Genomic DNA, 17,692 nt, shown 5'->3' with positions numbered 1-17,692 from the left:
ATTTTTAATATATTGCAACAAAACTAATATACAGGGCTGGGGGATAACTCAACTGCAGGACCACACTGGTGATCTACAGCTAGAAAAAGGGCCTCCCACCAGTGACGTAACAAAAATCCAAACTACAAATCAAACCAGAAAAACAATATACAATCTAGATAAAACTCTAAAATCTGGAACAAACGGAATCACCGTATTACTCCAACTGGCCGTCTGCCCGACTATAAGTTAATCTTCCAGTCAGTCAATCAGTATGCACGCCAGCCGACTCGCGTGGCATGCATATGGCCGTTGTCCACGCCGACGTCCACTTTAAAGGCTGGCAGCAGTAGGAAAGAAACCTCGCAGCCGGAACAGACAGTAAAAACAAAGCAAAACAAAGCAGCAGCACTTCGGTTCGCGTAGCGTGGCGTAAAACTAAGGCCCACACTTCCTGCAAAGCATAGTAAGTAATTACTATAAAAGAACATATAAAGGCAGAATAAAAGGCAGAGATCGTAACAAAAGTGGATTACGTACCGAGTAAGCCGCGTCATAAAACATGAGCAGAATGGCTCAGAGGAGGCTTCTACAGCTACGACCTACAAACAATAGCCGTTTACCACCAAGTAAGGTAATGTACACTACAATGAGTAAACACCTACCAGCCGGGATGGAGGCTTCAGCAGGGTAACCTGCAAATGATCTCTGCAACACCAAGGGAGGTCAGGTGACCAAAAAGGAGCTCACAGGTAAGCGATCCAGGGACACTCAAATGGCCACTATTTATACTAGCGCCCCCTAATGCGTCAGGCTGAAAGTGGGTTGAACCGAGGAATAACATTCAGCCTGCCACAAATACATAAATATCCATATCCCAAAATGTAAAATGTAATGTGTTTAAAACCCATAAAACAGAAATAATATTTTATTATTTTTAGTGTGGAGCCAGATGTGTATCCAGATGCAGCGTCATTTCATCAGTCAGTACGTGGTGATATATCGCCATCTACTGGGCCGTTTATGTATAAAATCTGAACTTGGCAAGCGGAAGGTGCCTTTTTTTATTGTAAACTATTGTAAACTAAAAGTATTTTACATTAAATATGATGATATTTCTCCTCTTAGTAAGCACTTCTGGTCCAAGAAGTAAGAAAATAAAATAATTTCATGTGTCAGATCAGAGGATTAAAGTCTTTAGAAGTGATTTCCTTTCTAAAGATAGAAATATGATGAAGCTTGTAGATCAGCGGTACACAACCCCCGGGCCGGTACCGGTCCGTTAGTCGTTTGGTAACGGTGTGCGAGAGTTGAGGCTCAGGTGTGAAATGTATGGTTTTCAGGGTTTTTATCGGTTTTCAGCGTTATTTTGTTATCGTTTTTATCGTTAACTCGGTTTTCCTGGGTCTTTTCACGTGTGTTATGAATAAATCTTCTTTTTTTCGATACCGGTACTAGTTTTATTTTGTTGTATTTATCCGCGACACCTTAAAGGCCGGTCCGTGAAAATATTGTCGGGCATAAAACGGTCCGTGGCGCAAAAAAGGTTGGAGACCGCTGTTGTAGATCATAAATATAGTTTTAAACTACATGCTTATTTTTCTTATTTCAACTAACAAGTGATGATTTTCTAATATATGTTTGTTTGGAATAGTTTTATGGATTTTTGTCAAATAATCCAACTATAGTTAATCCAGATCTTAATTAAAAGTTTTTCAATACACCTGCAGTCTGGTTGTTCTCTGTATGTTCTTCTGTAATGAAATTAACCACACTTAACCACTGTACAGGAAATGGTATCGCCCTCTACTGGACATCTGATGAATGAGCACCTAAGAGTCAACCTAATATTGTAGCTCAATATTTTTATATTCTTAGACTTTAACAGACTATACTGATCAGAAGACTCGTATCACGAAGACCTTGCAGGACCACATTAATAGAGCACTTCACTCTCAGACTGCAGACCTTGTTGTGGTTCCTTGGGAGACACAACCAGGTCAGGCCCCTCTCCTGTGGAACCAGCTCCCAGTTTGGATTCTTTCAAGTTTCAAAGACTTCTTTACATTTCAGTTTTGTCTGAACACTTCTTACTCTAGGCCTACATTTTTTTCCAACACTCTTTCCAAAGTCATTAAGGTTCTAATAAAAATATAAAACCATTTGGTGTCTAAAGTCATTTACACACTGGACACAAAAGGTATGCAGTTATTTAGTATTCACCTATTGTTAATGTGATCATAAACAGCAGCAGAGTCATTTTGCTGGAAGAATTGGCTACATTTTTCAGACTAAACTCAAATTTTCAGATTTAAACAGATCAGACTGCTGTATTGAGCAACTAGTGTTCTTATAGCACAAAACACATACCAGTACTGAATTTACTATAATGAAACAATACTGTTTTACCTGAGAAACGCAAGTAGATGCTACTCTAATTCAAGTGGATGTCTGAAATGATTTCTCTGCCTCCTCAGATGTGATCCCAACTCTGCCAGCAAGAGCTCAAACTGCTGCACTGACCTCCCAAAATAAGAATGAAAGCTTTAACTCCTGCATCAAACCATGAAATTCTCCCTGCTGCTGCTTACTAGCAAGAACTGGATAAACCCAGAATCTCAGTTTCTTAATTTTCTCTTTTTAGTAACATCAGGACCAGCTCGTCTTCACTTGATTTTGACTTGATGTTTTTCCCAGGGAATTTTATGAGAACTACTTTTTCACAAAGCACAGCTCTTTCAGTTTGTGTACTAGAAACAACAAGTCTGTGTAAAAACAATTGGAATTTCATCTGTTTTGTTTTGTTTTTCACAACACACTCGGTGTGTAATGATCAGACAAGCAATCACTGATTGACTGACAAATGTAAAAAGGATTTTGATTTTTAAATATCTTTTCACAAGTAAGCCTGTTATGAAATAAAATTTCTTAAATGTATATAGAAGTGCACTGACAATGATGTTCCTGGTGTGAGGACTACAATGCTACTGAGTAAAGCTGTAACACGACTGCTTTTGAGCAGGTTGAGCTGATTTCAAATACTTAATATTCTGTCACAATCAGAGATCCACTCAGAGTTCATCTGCATTATGTTTTAAATAATCTATGGCTTCAAAAATTATGAAAAAATATATCAATAAATTACACTTAAATCAGTTATGTTATTTCAAGCAGAGGTGCAGCCAATAGGCCTCAGTGGGGGAAATAATTATTTGATCCCCTGCTGAATTTATAAGTTTGCTCACTTTCAAAAAATTTACCAGTTTCTAATTTTTATGGTATTTTTTTTTAATGGAGAATGACAGAACATTAACCAAACATCGAGAAAATCCATATTAAAGTTATAAGTCAATTTGCATGTCACTGAGTGAAATAAGTATCTGATCTCCCACAACCCACCTGGAATTCTGGTTCCCACAGATTGATTGTGGCACACAGAGTAGATTCAATCAAGACTGTATACCTGCACAAGAACTAATCAATAAAGGAAACACAGGTCAAAACAATTGAGAAATTCTGACAAACAGGAAGTCATACATAAAACATGCTGCCAGAGAAAAATGATCAAAACAGGATACAACCCAAAAATGATTGCTGAACACAAACCCAAGAAACTCACACTAAACGAGATAGAGAGGAACACTTGGGAGGCAGGAGTACTCATGTCAAAATAGAAACTAAAATGTAATATTACTACAAAACAAATGACTTACAAAATGATAAAGCCAAAGCAGGAACTGAAATCGCCAACATAAAAGTTAAAGAACTTTATTTCCTAAAGCAGAAGTAGAAACTGAAAAGGAACAGACAATATAAACAAGACTACAGACCTTGGGAACATGAGAACAAAAGTATTTGATGTCTGTAGTAGTGGCATCACTTTGTTATATGTATATGGTTGCAAAGGTGGATGCTTTTGTATGAGGTCAGTCTAGCATGTAACTAATCCCAGCTATCTGAAGCTCAGGCACCAGACTGTTCTACATACTAAGTTTCAAAGTTTTATTTTTTTGTTTTTCTGTATGAGCTCATAGAGAGGGGATGTCCCTAAGATTGTCAAAGCACACAACTCTGATTTTGAAATGTTTTCCTGTTGGTCAAACCTTCTAGGAGCAGCCAATCAGAAGAACGTAATCTTAAAGTGGAATGGGACGAAAAAGTTAGTTTCAAATGCAAGAGGACAGATTGTTATGAAATATGAATCATACACATCACACTTACTGGTCCAGTAAGTTAAGTATGACAGGTTTGGCCAGGGATTAAATCATATACTCACAACATTAATGTAATGGTCCTGAATGGTGTTTACCCTTAATTATTTTTCCCACACTGACTAAAAAATATTGGCATTTGTAACAAACAGATTGAACTGATTATAAAAATATTGCTTTTAAGACAGAGACACAACAAAGAGAGGAAGGCAGGGTTCAGTTTAGACAAACACACAGACAGAGGTGTACTTTGGGTTTTGTTTTTCATCTGTTCAATGTTGAAGACACCAAATGTTTCGTTTTAACCTGAGTCACTGATCACTTACAACATTTCCCAGAGTGTGACAGTAAATGTGTAAGCTTCTAGTTTACTCTCTTTAATCCTTATGATTAAATCCTGGCTCCTTTAGTCCTGCAAGATTTAAGAATCCAGACTTTGTTCAGACAGGTAGAATTTTATTTTACATTGACCCTGGGTCAGTATATGTATCGTACAATTTAAATGAAGCTCTGGAACTAGCCGAACTATATAGGGATATTTATTGGGAATATTTAACCAGTAATTCAATTTCCAACTAGCCATGTCAGAAGCTAATATTTCTGTAATAGCATTGTTTTAATACCACGCAGACCTTCGCACACCAACTTTAGGTAGTACAATAAAGATGACGTAAAACACGTAATAAAATCTACAAATGCATCTCCAAGCTGCTATATCAGCACTCGGTGACTGATGAATGAGAACAAGCTTTTAAAAAAATAAACAAACCCCGAGGATGACTGATGGGGAGGAGCTCCGAGGTCAGGTGGCACATCTGTTTGCTGTAGAGCTGAACTGAGCGACGTTAAGATTGTGCAGTCAGGGCGCTAGCTGAAATTGGATAAGTGAGACTTTCTTCTTCAGCTCATCAGAGAGATTTTGGATATCATCTTTAAGGTCGGTGATGGTTTTGTTTTCTTCCTTGAGCAGCAAATTATCCTCACAAGTGAGCGCCGATGGTTTTGGAAAGCAAAAGCACTAACGTTTATAATTGTGATAGTTGAAGGTTCAGGCTGAAGTGTGTAGAGAAAAAACAAATAAATAAAATCTAACAGGTTAGAAATAAAAAATGTGGTTTCAAAGCAGATAAAAAAGATTTGTGGCTCCAAACAGCTTCAACAGGAGAACAAACGAAATAGAAATGTGTAAAAGCCTCCTCAGTATGAATGTGTTCATAAACGGGTCCAAACTGACATGCCCTGAGTTTTGTTGTCTTGTACAAACAGTTAATAATTACACTTTATGAGCAGAAATTATTTTCTTTAAATGTTCTTTCACTTTCAGTTTTAAATGATTGTGTCAAAGGATGTCATAACGGAAGAGTCAGTGAGCACTTCATGTTCTGTTTACTTTGACTTGAGAGCAGATAAAATTTATCTTTGGATTATTTGTAAGGTTTTTTTTCCCCACTGTCTAACAGTCGGCCAGATTACAGTTATGACTGAGTATCCATATTTGTGAAGCTCTTGTGAGTAATTATCTTATTTCATCTTTTTAGTTGCTGGATTTGGCGACAGAAGGACGAGCCAGTAGGAGTGAGACCTCCCTCGAAGTGGGTTCATCTTTCCACATTTTTTCACAGTGTGAAGCTGATGTGTTCTGTTTCTTTTCCTACCTCTTCATTAGGGCCTTTGGATACTACTAAATCCACCCCAAAATCTTTTTTCTTTTGATTTACTGAAACTGTTCTCTGATCCGTTTATAGGTTAAAGATGGCGACATGCAGAGATGACGAGTGGGCAAAAAACGTATGTCATTGTATAATTCTTATATACATCATGTTCACTGAGAAAGACGCTGTCGTCTCAACGGTCTGCATTTAATGTAAATCGGTAATTAGTAGTGGCCTATTGTAACTGACAGTTTTTCAGCTACATCCTCAATTTTTTTAAGATCTGGTCACTTTCTCAATTATGTAATTTTTTTCTAGGCAACATGTCTTGAGTGGCAGATAGAATAAGCATAGATCTAGGCCTGAGGGTGTAGCCGGGGAAAGGCCTCAGTGCGGTGTGCAGCAGCTCCTGAGTGGGGAAATCCCCCTAAAATTAATAAAACAGAGATGAAGATCAGGAAGATGTAATCTGACCAACCTTAATGCTGACGAGGTAAACTCTTAGAAAAAAAGAGTCTCTCCAGTGAGTGACACGGGATGTCTGACACTGGAGGCCTTCAGTGTGTAGAAACACCTGAGATAATCCAGTAGTTGAGCAGCTGGAACCCATGAACAGTTTTGCAAAATAACTGATGCTACTAATATGAGATTTAATTATGGGGATTTTGATAAAAAGAGATAAATGTGTGTGTATGATTGGATGGGAGATGTAGTTTGAAGTGGGAACAAAATGAATTCCAAGTGGAAAGGGTGCTGGTACCATGGGCTGTTAATGATGGCGTCTTGAGATAGGTTGATGCTGGGCTTTAAATTTGTTTAAATATGATGTTGCTGAAAATGGAGCTACTGTTGTAAAATCTGCCTCTGCATGAGGAACCAAGGTTCTGAATGTGTGGAGACAAGACAAGGAGTCAGGAACAGTATTGTGGTGGCTTGGATTGTGTCCTGCTCTGTGTGAGGATTGGTGAGTGACCGACTGTCATGTACGACTATGAATGAAGGAGATGAAGGATGGGGAGTTTCTTTAGCCTCTTTTAATTATATCAAATTCTGCGAGGCTTTCTGAGTGAATAAGGATTGAAATTTTTATCAAGTCTCTGTAATAAAAAAAAGCTATGATTTTGTAGATTTTTCTAAATAGCTGAAGATGAAAGGAAACACTTTTAGAGGTACTGGTTAAATCTAAAAGTTCATTCATAGTAGTGATGTGTGATACCACTGATTTCCTTTCCGATCCGATACCAAGTAAAATTCAGGGTGGTATCAATGATACTGATCCAATGCCGATAATTTGTACAAAAAGGTATTTTATTTATTGTATCTTTTATTGTATCTCAAATTATCACTTAATAATGCAGAATTATCATATAGAAATAAAACTTGAAGTTGTGCGCTATTTGAACATGTTGCCTGCCTGTAGCACTAAAGGACTCTGTGAGAGATGTCTGTTTTGCCCTAGCAGCACCTGTCCCTCTCCTCCTCTTCAGTTCGCCTCAACATACGCTCGACATGTTCTGTGATATGATTTACTCTGAGGTGTTTGACAAGGTTAGTGGTGTTGCCACAACACCTCACTTTTTTGCCACATGTATCGCAAACCACGTCTCGGCTGTTTGTGGATGTAAAATATGTCCGCACATGACTCCAATTACGCCTAGCCATTGTTGTGAGTGTGCACACCAGGAGCTGCGACACATTTATACAGCCATATTCCGCACATGACTATGAAAGGCGTAGAGGAAGTAGTTCCTTCCAATGTAGACAATCCGAATTATATTGTTTCTTTCCACTGTGCTCCTGTTAATGATAAACTACAAATTTAACCCAATGTACTAAAATATTGATATTTTAATGTGAGAATCGATTCTAGAACATAAATGACTGGTATCGGAGAAATCGATATTTCAGTATCGATCCACACACCACTAATTCATAGAAAAAATTAATTCGATCATAACAACACCTAAAACCGGCAGAAGGAGCAGCATATTTCTTTTTTATTATTTTTGTTTTTATTTTATTTAATTTTATTTATTTATTTATTTTTTTTTTTGGGGGGGGGGGGGGGTACAGCTGACTGTCATAAACAAAGGTGATGCCATTTAAGCTGGTGAGATGTCATCAGAGCTTTAGTTCAGCTTTGAAAGAGCTGTCCAAAAAAACTGTGTCAGTAAGAGAAGGTTTAGATTACATGGGTGAGAGCAGGTGAGAAAAGGAAGGAGAGAATTCAGGGTTTGTGCACAGGGTGAAGTTCAGGCGTTCTAAAAATGAGAACAAACAGCCTGCAGTGTGGGAAGGCATATTATAGTTATACACATGTTATGAGGAGTAACAGGAGTGGTCTTGCTCCCATCGTTAGTTAAATTCTTAACATGACTTTCCATTTTGCCTTTCAGATATATCCTGTGACTAAACAATCCAAGTCTAATCGCATCGCCCTGATGATCAATAATATAAAGTTTCATAACAACAGCTCAGACAGACATGGAGCTGAGAAAGATGACTGGGTCATGTTCAATCTGCTCCAAAGTCTGGGATACCAGGTGGTACGTTATAATAACTTGACTGGAAAGGTAAATCTTTACTGACAGACAATGTTTATTCACTTTCACTGTCAGTTTTTTAAATTGATTGAATAACCCGTGATGATATTTTGTTCCCACAGCAGATTAATGATGCTCTTACTCAGTTCTCGCAGCATAAAAAACTCACCCACACAGACAGTGTGTTTGTGACCATCATGTCTCATGGAGACATGGGAATTATCTCTGGCACTGATAGTAAGGAGTTTGAAACTGAGAAAATTTTCCAGCACTTAAATGCAAAGAACTGTCCAGCACTGGTGAACAAACCCAAGATCATCATCATTCAGGCCTGCAGAGGAGGTGATTCTCTTCTGGCTTCACATACACGATAAACCACATACATATATTTACTGTCCAGCATAACTGCTGATATGGACGCAGATGAAAAGGAAAACTTTAGTCACAAGTAAGTCTGTGTGTTCCTTGTTTCAGCTCAGAAAGGATCGCTGTATTTACCTGTAAAAGAGTCTGTGCTCACAGATAATATCAGAGCTCTATCAAAAAACTTTACCAGAAATGCCAGAGTTCACATCGAAAAGGACTTCATCTGTTTTCATTCCAGCACTCCTCGTAAGTTTTCCTGCTTCCTGTAACAAATCATTTTAATAAACTGCAGTTAATAATCTGTTACTGTCTGTTTGTTTGCAGACACAGTTTCATACAGATCAACATCAGATGGTTCTTTTTTTATCCAAACACTCACTGATGTGTTCAACAAATGGAGCCACGAGTATGACATTGAGGAACTGTTCAGAAAAGTAAGTCTGATGACTGGAAGCTTTTGTTTCCTTAAGTAAAACCTGTGACTGAGATCGTTTGCCCAATAACCAGTGGCTCGCTATAATAATCTGATAGACAGTTGTATAACAATCCATAACAAAGATATCAAGGCTTTGATCACTGTCATTAACATGGAGATGTTCTTGTCATTCACTAAGGATGGAATAATTGAGATTAACCTCTTAAGCACCCATGCACCCAAAGATGGGTGCCAAAGGGAGAAGATCTTCTATGTTTGAGTCACAGTAACTTTGACATAGTAATATCTGCGTGTACTATTTACACCTCTGATGAAATCTCGCAAGTGTTATCTTTATTTTGATACCAAGATTGTATACACAGAGTGTCATGGTCCTGGGCCACGTTGGCCCAGTATTCTTAGTTTTTGTGCATTTTGTATTCTGCTCTTTATTTAGGCATTGGTTTCTAGGTTGCTCTGTGAAGATGTCCCTTATTTGATTACCCCCTGTGTGCTCCTCTCTGTATCTATGAACCCTCGTCTCCCCTCGTGTTTTATTCCATGTTTCCCCAGCCCGCTATGCCTGTGCTCTCCTGTCTCTCTCTCCTCCTGTCTGCACCTCTGTACTTCCTGTTTTACTTTGACAGTCTCCCGTCAGTGTCGTGTTTCTCCTGCCATGTCTTGTTACGATTATCTGTGTCAGCTGTGTTCCCCGTGTGTCCCCACTTCCCTCGTTAACCCTCTGTGTATTTATGTGCATGTCTCCCTCAGTTCAGTGTCGCTTCGTCAATGTCTCCTCCCCGAACCTGTGTGTCTCTCTGTGTTCCCTCGGTCCTCGGTTTAGTTTACCCAGTTTAGTTCTGTTACTTTGTACGACCTGCAATAAAGCAGTGTTTTTTGAGTTCAACTTCTGTCTCTGTGAGCTTTGCGTTTGGGTCCTCATCTGCCTCCACACAGCCGGTTCATGACAGTACGAAGCGACCAGTAATGGACCCAGCAAACTCCCCATGGAATCGGCAGCGTGCAGACTCCACCTTCCCTAGCGAGAAGAGAAGGCAGGAGGCTCGGCATGCCCGGGAGCGCGAGTCTGCCTTTTATGGGACTCGATTGGCTCTAGGTGGGCCGCGCAGCCTCCAAACTGCAAACGCTACTGCCTTTTCTTCATCTCGTCCCACGGTGATAAGAGTTGGAGGATTCCGTCTATCGCCTGCCGCAACTCCTCCGGCCTTTTCAACTTCCGGTTCACCTCCCCGATCGCCGCCCATGTCCCGTCAAAGAAGAGGGTTGACTGTGTTTCCAGGTCCCATAACGTTTCTAAGTTCACCTCTGCACCTATTAAGCATGAGACTGAGTTCATTGCCCCCCTAGAGACTGCTTTTCAGGCTGAATTAAAAGATTCTGACACTGTAAACTCTGTTCGCGTCATCCCAGAGACCGTTAACTCTGTGTCTAGTAAATCTGGGTCGGTTAAACCAGAGCCTACATTACCTACCCTCACACCCATGTTTGAGAATGACTGTTTTTCCTTTGCTCCTCCCAGGTCAGCAGAAATTAACACACAGACTGATAATCTCCCCTTCGATAAGCAAAAGACTGTTTTTGAGTTGCATACCCCTGAATTACATATTAAAACAAACAGTCCTGAGGTCCCTCTTCCTGCTGAAACCAGAAGGGACCCCCTGGAGAATGAACTATGTGTCTTTCAGCCTTCAAAGGTTGCGCTTTCTGTTCTTCCGGTTGCTTCTGACCCTCTGCCACATTTAGATTTTCCTACCTTGTCTGTTAGCTCTGACACTGTATCTCCAGGGATAAACAAGGTTGCTCCTCTCGAGTTAACAATAGCTGAGGCGAGGTCTGTTAACTCAGGTTTTGCAAATACTAAGACTGTGCATCCAATCACTGTTGTTGAGGTTAAGGGCAACAAGTTACTGTCCGTCATGTGTAAACTGCTAGGGGAGCTCAGGTTGCCTGTTCCTGAGTTAGTTTCGCACCCAGTTGCTTCAGACACCACCTGTGTTAACTTCCCTACTCCTGTACCTGCTGAGTATGAGACTGTGAATGGTGTTTCTTGACTCCTGGACTGTGTTGCTCACCAGCCTGCATATATAGAAACAGTCTATGTGAATGCTCCTATCTCTATAACGTCTCCTTCTGAGCCAAGGATTACAGACTCTAACTTTGCTAAGCCTGGATCCATCTGTAGAATGACTGTTTTAAAGACTGCTACTTCTAACATGGACAGATTAAGAACAGCAGAGTTGCTAAAATTGGCCTGCCATAAATCTCTGTTTTCTGAACCTGTGTTTGGCGCCATTAACTTGGTTTTCCCAGTGTCTGTTACTGCTCCTGGGCTCAGCTCTCCAACTCAAGTTCCTGTACCCAGGGCAGCGTGGGCCCAGCTTCCCCTTGCACCCGTATCAGTTCCTCGGGTGAGGGTGGCTGAGGTCCAGCTGGTCCCTGCTTCTGTCCCCAGCCTGACAGAGGCTCCGTTCACCCCGGCACCCGTACCTGCTCCTCGGGTGGGGTTGATGGACACCCAGCCATTGCCTGCACCTGTTCCGGCTCCCCGGGTGAGGTCAGCTGTGACCCTGCCAACTCCTGCACCCGTCTCAGTTCCTCGGGTGTGAGCAGCAGAGGCCCAGCTAGCACCTGCACCTACACCGGCTCCCAGGGTTAAGGCAGCCAGAGCCCAGCTCGTCCCTGCACCCGTATCTGTTCCTCGGGTGGGGATGGCTGGTGTTCGGCCAGGCCCACTACCCGTTCCTATTCCCCGGAGGAGAGCAGCCAAAAGTCAGGCACCTGCTCAGTCACAAGTCCAACCACCTGCTGTTCCACCACCACTACAACTTGCACTTTTGTCCATAGCGCAGTCATTAGCTCAGTTAGTGGCACGGTCTCCTGTTTTGTCACCAGCTCAGTCTCCAGTACAGTTATCAGCTCCATCACCTGCTCGGTCATCCACTCTGTTACCCCCTCAGTCTCTTGCTCCACTGCCTGTTCGGTTATCAGCTCAGTCATTAACTCTGTCACCAGCTCAGTAAGTAGTGCAGCAACCCATTCAGTCACTGCCATCCTCTGCTGGAGGCACTTGTGAGCTCGCTCAGCCAGTTAAGGACAGCGTCGTGCTGGCAAAACTTGGACAGACTGTTTGCACTGCACAGCCCCAGCCGTTGCATTCTGAGCCGTCTGTGTGCCCTGTGCAGCTTCAGTTGGCGTCCCTTCTGCCAGAGATCTCCGTACCAGCTGGCGCTGTGCCTGTCTCGTCCGCTGGAGGGCCCGGGGAGCCCGTCCAGCAACCTCCCTCGTCAGCTGGGGGTTCGGGAGAACCGCACCAGCCTCATGCCCCGTCCGCTGAAGGGCCCGGGGAGCCCGTCCAGCAACCTTCCTCGTCAGCTGGGGGTTCGGGAGAACCGCACCAGCCTCCTGTCTCGTCCACTGGAGGGCCCGGGGAGCCCGTCCAGCAACCTTCCTCGTCAGCTGGGGGTTCGGGAGAACCGCACCAGCCTCCTGTCTCGTCCGCTGGAGGGCCCGAGGAGCCCGTCCAGCAACCTTCCTCGTCAGCTGGGGGTTCGGGAGAACCGCACCAGCCTCCTGTCTCGTCCGCTGGAGGGCCCGGGGAGCCCGTCCAGCCCCGCGCCTCGTCAGCTGGAGGGCCCGAGGAGCCCGTCCAGCCCCGCGCCTCGTCAGCTGGAGGGCCCGAGGAGCCCGTCCAGCCACCACCTGCAGCTTCAGCTTCAGCTACGCCGTCGCCTGGTCCAGCCCCAGCCTCCTCGCCTGCAGCGCCTACACCTTCGCCTGGTCCAGCCTCAGCTTCGCCGTCGCCTGACCCGGCTTGGCCCCCGTCTGGTCCGGCCTCTGCATCGGCTCCGGCTTTGCCTCCGTCTGGTCCAGCTCTGTCGCCTGTGCCCGCCACGCCACCGTCTGGTCTTGCCTCTTCTGGTCCAGTCTGGTCTCAACCGGTGCGCCCGACGCTGGAGGGCCGCCGTCTTCCGCGCGGCCGGCCTCCGGACCCGCTCTGTAGCCGCCGTCTTCCACGCGGCCGGCCCCCGGACCTGTTCTGCCGCCACTGCCACTTTTCAGGTGGCCGGCACCCAGAACAGCCAAGCTGAACTTTTGTGCTGTCGCTCCCCCGGGGTCGACTTTCTGTTATATATGGACATTGCTTCCCTGTCTTGAACTGTTTTGTGTATTTGTGGACTCGGTTTTGGTCCCCTGCTCCTTGTGTTTTTTTTTGGTTTTTGTTCCCTCTGTCCTGGTCCCCCGCCTCCCGCCCTGGGTGGATTGTTTTGTTTTTCTTGTCTTTTGGTTCTTGGGTTTCGGCTGTCAGGAGCCAGCCCTTGAGGGGGGGGGGGTGGTGTCATGGTCCTGGGCTACGTTGGCCCAGTATTCTTAGTTTTTGTGCATTTTGTATTCTGCTCTTTATTTAGGCATTGGTTTCTAGGTTGCTCTGTGAAGATGTCCCTTATTTGATTACCCCCTGTGTGCTCCTCTCTGTATCTATGAACCCTCGTCTCCCCTCGTGTTTTATTCCATGTTTCCCCAGCCCGCTATGCCTGTGCTCTCCTGTCTCTCTCTCCTCCTGTCTGCACCTCTGTACTTCCTGTTTTACTTTGACAGTCTCCCGTCAGTGTCGTGTTTCTCCTGCCATGTCTTGTTACGATTATCTGTGTCAGCTGTGTTCCCCGTGTGTCCCCACTTCCCTCGTTAACCCTCTGTGTATTTATGTGCATGTCTCCCTCAGTTCAGTGTCGCTTCGTCAATGTCTCCTCCCCGAACCTGTGTGTCTCTCTGTGTTCCCTCGGTCCTCGGTTTAGTTTACCCAGTTTAGTTCTGTTACTTTGTACGACCTGCAATAAAGCAGTGTTTTTTGAGTTCAACTTCTGTCTCTGTGAGTTTTGCGTTTGGGTCCTCATCTGCCTCCACACAGCCGGTTCATGACACAGAGTTTGTAACTGCAGAGAAATACTCCATTTATTTTGCACATTTAATTTACAACCTGGAAGCTCAGAAAACCGCTGGGAGCTTAACAAGTTAAATATGTCAGTGAACTTCAAAAAAGTTTCAGTTTCTGATTAAATAACCAATACAGTAAATACAGAGACAAATGTCCCCCACTAAAAGGCAGCAAGATCCTTAATTTAATCTTTGTTTGGTCAGTGACCAACTCTATTATTTACCAGAAAATAATATGCAAGAGAATTATTTGTCCAGTTATATATAAAAAATTAGTGTTGTCAAAATTAATGCGTTAATGCAAATAAATCCATCATAACGGTCAATGCGCTTAAAAATTTTAATGCAATTAACGCATCTGGAGAACAGAATGACTCAAAATCCGTGAAATGTTTCTGTCAACGCATTTCGGGCAGTTTGTCCAAGTAGAGTTACCTTCGCACATGCGGAAATGGGCAGTTAATCTGGTAGTGACGGGCATCTAATTCAATCAACTCAATTTCAAAGATCATAAACGCACACTGGCCTTCTTGATGGAAAATTTTAGTATTAAAAAATAGCAAGACAGAGCAGATGACAGACTTCGGCTACATTCACACTGTAGGCGAAAGCTCATCACCTTGCTTTCAAAAACCCACACTCCTCAGTCTGAACCCACACAACCCAGAGAAGAAAACACACCTGAAGACAGTCGGGAGAAATGGGTAAAGAACTTTTCAGACCAGAATCTCACTGAACCTGAAAAGAGGGTTTTAGCCAAAGGACTCAATTTCGCCATTTCGCCGCAACAGTTGCCCATAGTGGACCTCATCACAGCCACAGAAACCGCCATACGGATTAATAAATTATCACAGACAGAAGCAGAGCAAATCAGGATGAAAGTCTCAGCCACCCTCTCCAGTGCGAAAGTCCCTCCGTCTAACCTTACATTACAAGAAAAGAAGGCCGTCGCGTCCCTGAGCAAAGACCACAACATCACTATATTACCAGCGGATAAGGGATGGTGCACCGTGGTCCTAAACACAACAGATTACCACACAAAGATCACTACTCTCCTCAGTGACAACAACACCTACGAAGCTTTAACGCGAGACCCCACAAGCAGCTACAAAAAGAAAGTTATAGCTTGCCTTCAAGACCTTGAAAAGGACAAAATCATTGACCGCATTACATATCACCGGCTTTATCCAGGGGATGCCATACCCTGCATTTATGGACTTCCTAAAATCCACAAGTAAGGGGTCCCACTCAGACCCATAGTCAGTAGCATAAACTCAGCCACTTATAACATTGCGAAACACCTGGCTACCATCCTTGCACCTCTCGTGGGGAATACCCCACACCACATCAAGAACTCCACCAACTTCTCCGACAAGGTCCAGAAACTTACCCTGGACCCAGATGAAACCATGGTGTCCTTTGCTGTAGTCTCTCTCTTCACTTGCATACCCACCACGGAGGCAGTGGAGACTGTCAGAAAACGACTACAAGAAGACAGCTCCTTGGAAGACAGGACCAACTTCACACCCGATCAGATCTGCACACTGTTAGACCTCTGCCTTACCACAACATACTTCAAATACAACGAAGGCTTCTACAGACAAAAACATGGCTGTGCCATGGGCTCCCCCGTGTCACCTATTGTAGCCAACCTTTACATGGAGGAAGTGGAAAGGAAGGCTCTTGGCTCTTTTAAAGGGAGAGTACCCAGCCACTGGTACAGATATGTAGATGACACCTGGGTCAAAATCAAGACACAAGAAGTGGAATCCTTCACTGCGCACATTAACGCTGTGGATAAGAACATCAAGTTCACCAGGGAAGACACAAAGGATAACTGTTTGCCGTTCCTGGAATGCGCTGTGCACATTGAAGAGAATGGCAACCTCAACATCGAAATTTACCGGAAGCCCACACACACGGACCAGTACCTCCTCTTTGACTCCCATCACCCTCTGGAACACAAACTTGGAGTAATCAGGACCCTACACCACCGGGCAGAACATGTTCCCTCTAAGCCTGAGGGAAAAAAGAAGGAACACACACACGTAAAGGAAGCACTCAAAACATGCGGTTATCCTAACTGGGCATTCATAAAGTCAGCAAAGAGGCACAGAAAAGAAGATCAGACACCAGCGAGGGAGGATAAGAAAGACAGACGCAACAACGTTGTCATCCCCTATGTAGTCGGTGTATCAGAGAAACTCAGGAGAGTTTTCTCCAAGCACGACATCCCAGTGTACTTCAGACCCAGCAACACACTCAGACAGAAACTGGTTCACCCGAAAGACAAAACTCCAAAACACAGACTCAACAACGTGGTGTATGCTGTACAGTGCAGCGAGGAATGCCCAGACCTCTACATTGGAGAGACCAAACAGCCACTTCACAAGCGCGTGGCACAACATAGAAGAGCCACCTCCACAGGACAAGACTCAGCAGTCCATCTGCATCTTAAGGATAAAGGTCACTCTTTCGAGGATGCCAATGTTCACATTTTGGACAGAGAGGACAGATGGTTTGAAAGAGGAGTGAAAGAGGCCATCTATGTCCACTGTGAGCGACCATCTTTGAACAGAGGCGGTGGTTTACGACACCAACTGTCTGCCATTTATAATCCAGTTTTGAGTTCCCTCCCCAGACGCCTTAATGCCCACTCACATCCTGGGCCATCTGACCTCAGGAATTCACATGACAAGGTGGGGCCAGGTTTCACAATGAGCACACCCGAAACCCTGGCTGATTAGGTCCCACATCCACTTTCACACCTTGGCTCATGTGATTAGAGGATCACCAGGGGGTCCTTTGTCCCTCTTTGGGGGGATACTCCCACTTGGTTTAAATCTGGGACTCTCGGCCATTTGACCTTAGAACTGAAGAAGCTTCTCGGATGAGAGGTGAAACGTCTTCAAGCAACTTAAAGAAGTCCAGACGCTTTTCTTTGCAACTCCTTTGACTACGATGACCTGGATGACTGAGAACCTTCACAGACTCATCAGATCCAACTTTTTTGACCCTATGCGACCCATATCCGATCATAGTTTGACAGTTTGAATGGCACAAATCCGATATTTTCAAATCCAACCTGGGTCACTTTGGTATGTGGTACTGAAACCGATACATATCTGATGTTTTAGAAAGCGACTGGTGTTTGAATGGTCATGTCGCATTAAATCCGTCTTTTACGTCACTGACACAAGACAGAAGGCAATTATCAGCGCCAGAGAAGACAAACAAGAAAGCATGGCGGCGGAAACTGGAGATGGATCGAGTCAACGGACAGAAACTGAGGTTTTGGACTTGATTAGCATATGGGAAGAAATTGATAGACTGCTCCAACAACACCTGTAGCCGCCATTTTTACTTCCGTAAACAGAGTGTGTTGTGTGTGACGTCTTCTTTTGGGCATTCGGGGCCCTTTGAGGGCCGTGAACTGTTCACGCTAGAGTGTGTTTGCTGTCATATTTTATTTGTAGTGTGAACAACCAGACTAAAATAAATCAGATTTGATCAAAAAATTGGAATTGAGCATTAAGACCTGCAGTGTGAACGTAGCCATAAAATACTATGCAC

The sequence above is a fragment of the Pelmatolapia mariae genome, linkage group LG9 (assembly GCF_036321145.2).
Source record: "Pelmatolapia mariae isolate MD_Pm_ZW linkage group LG9, Pm_UMD_F_2, whole genome shotgun sequence".
Taxonomy (NCBI): Eukaryota; Metazoa; Chordata; class Actinopteri; order Cichliformes; family Cichlidae; genus Pelmatolapia; species Pelmatolapia mariae.
This window is presented reverse-complemented; position numbering follows the sequence as displayed.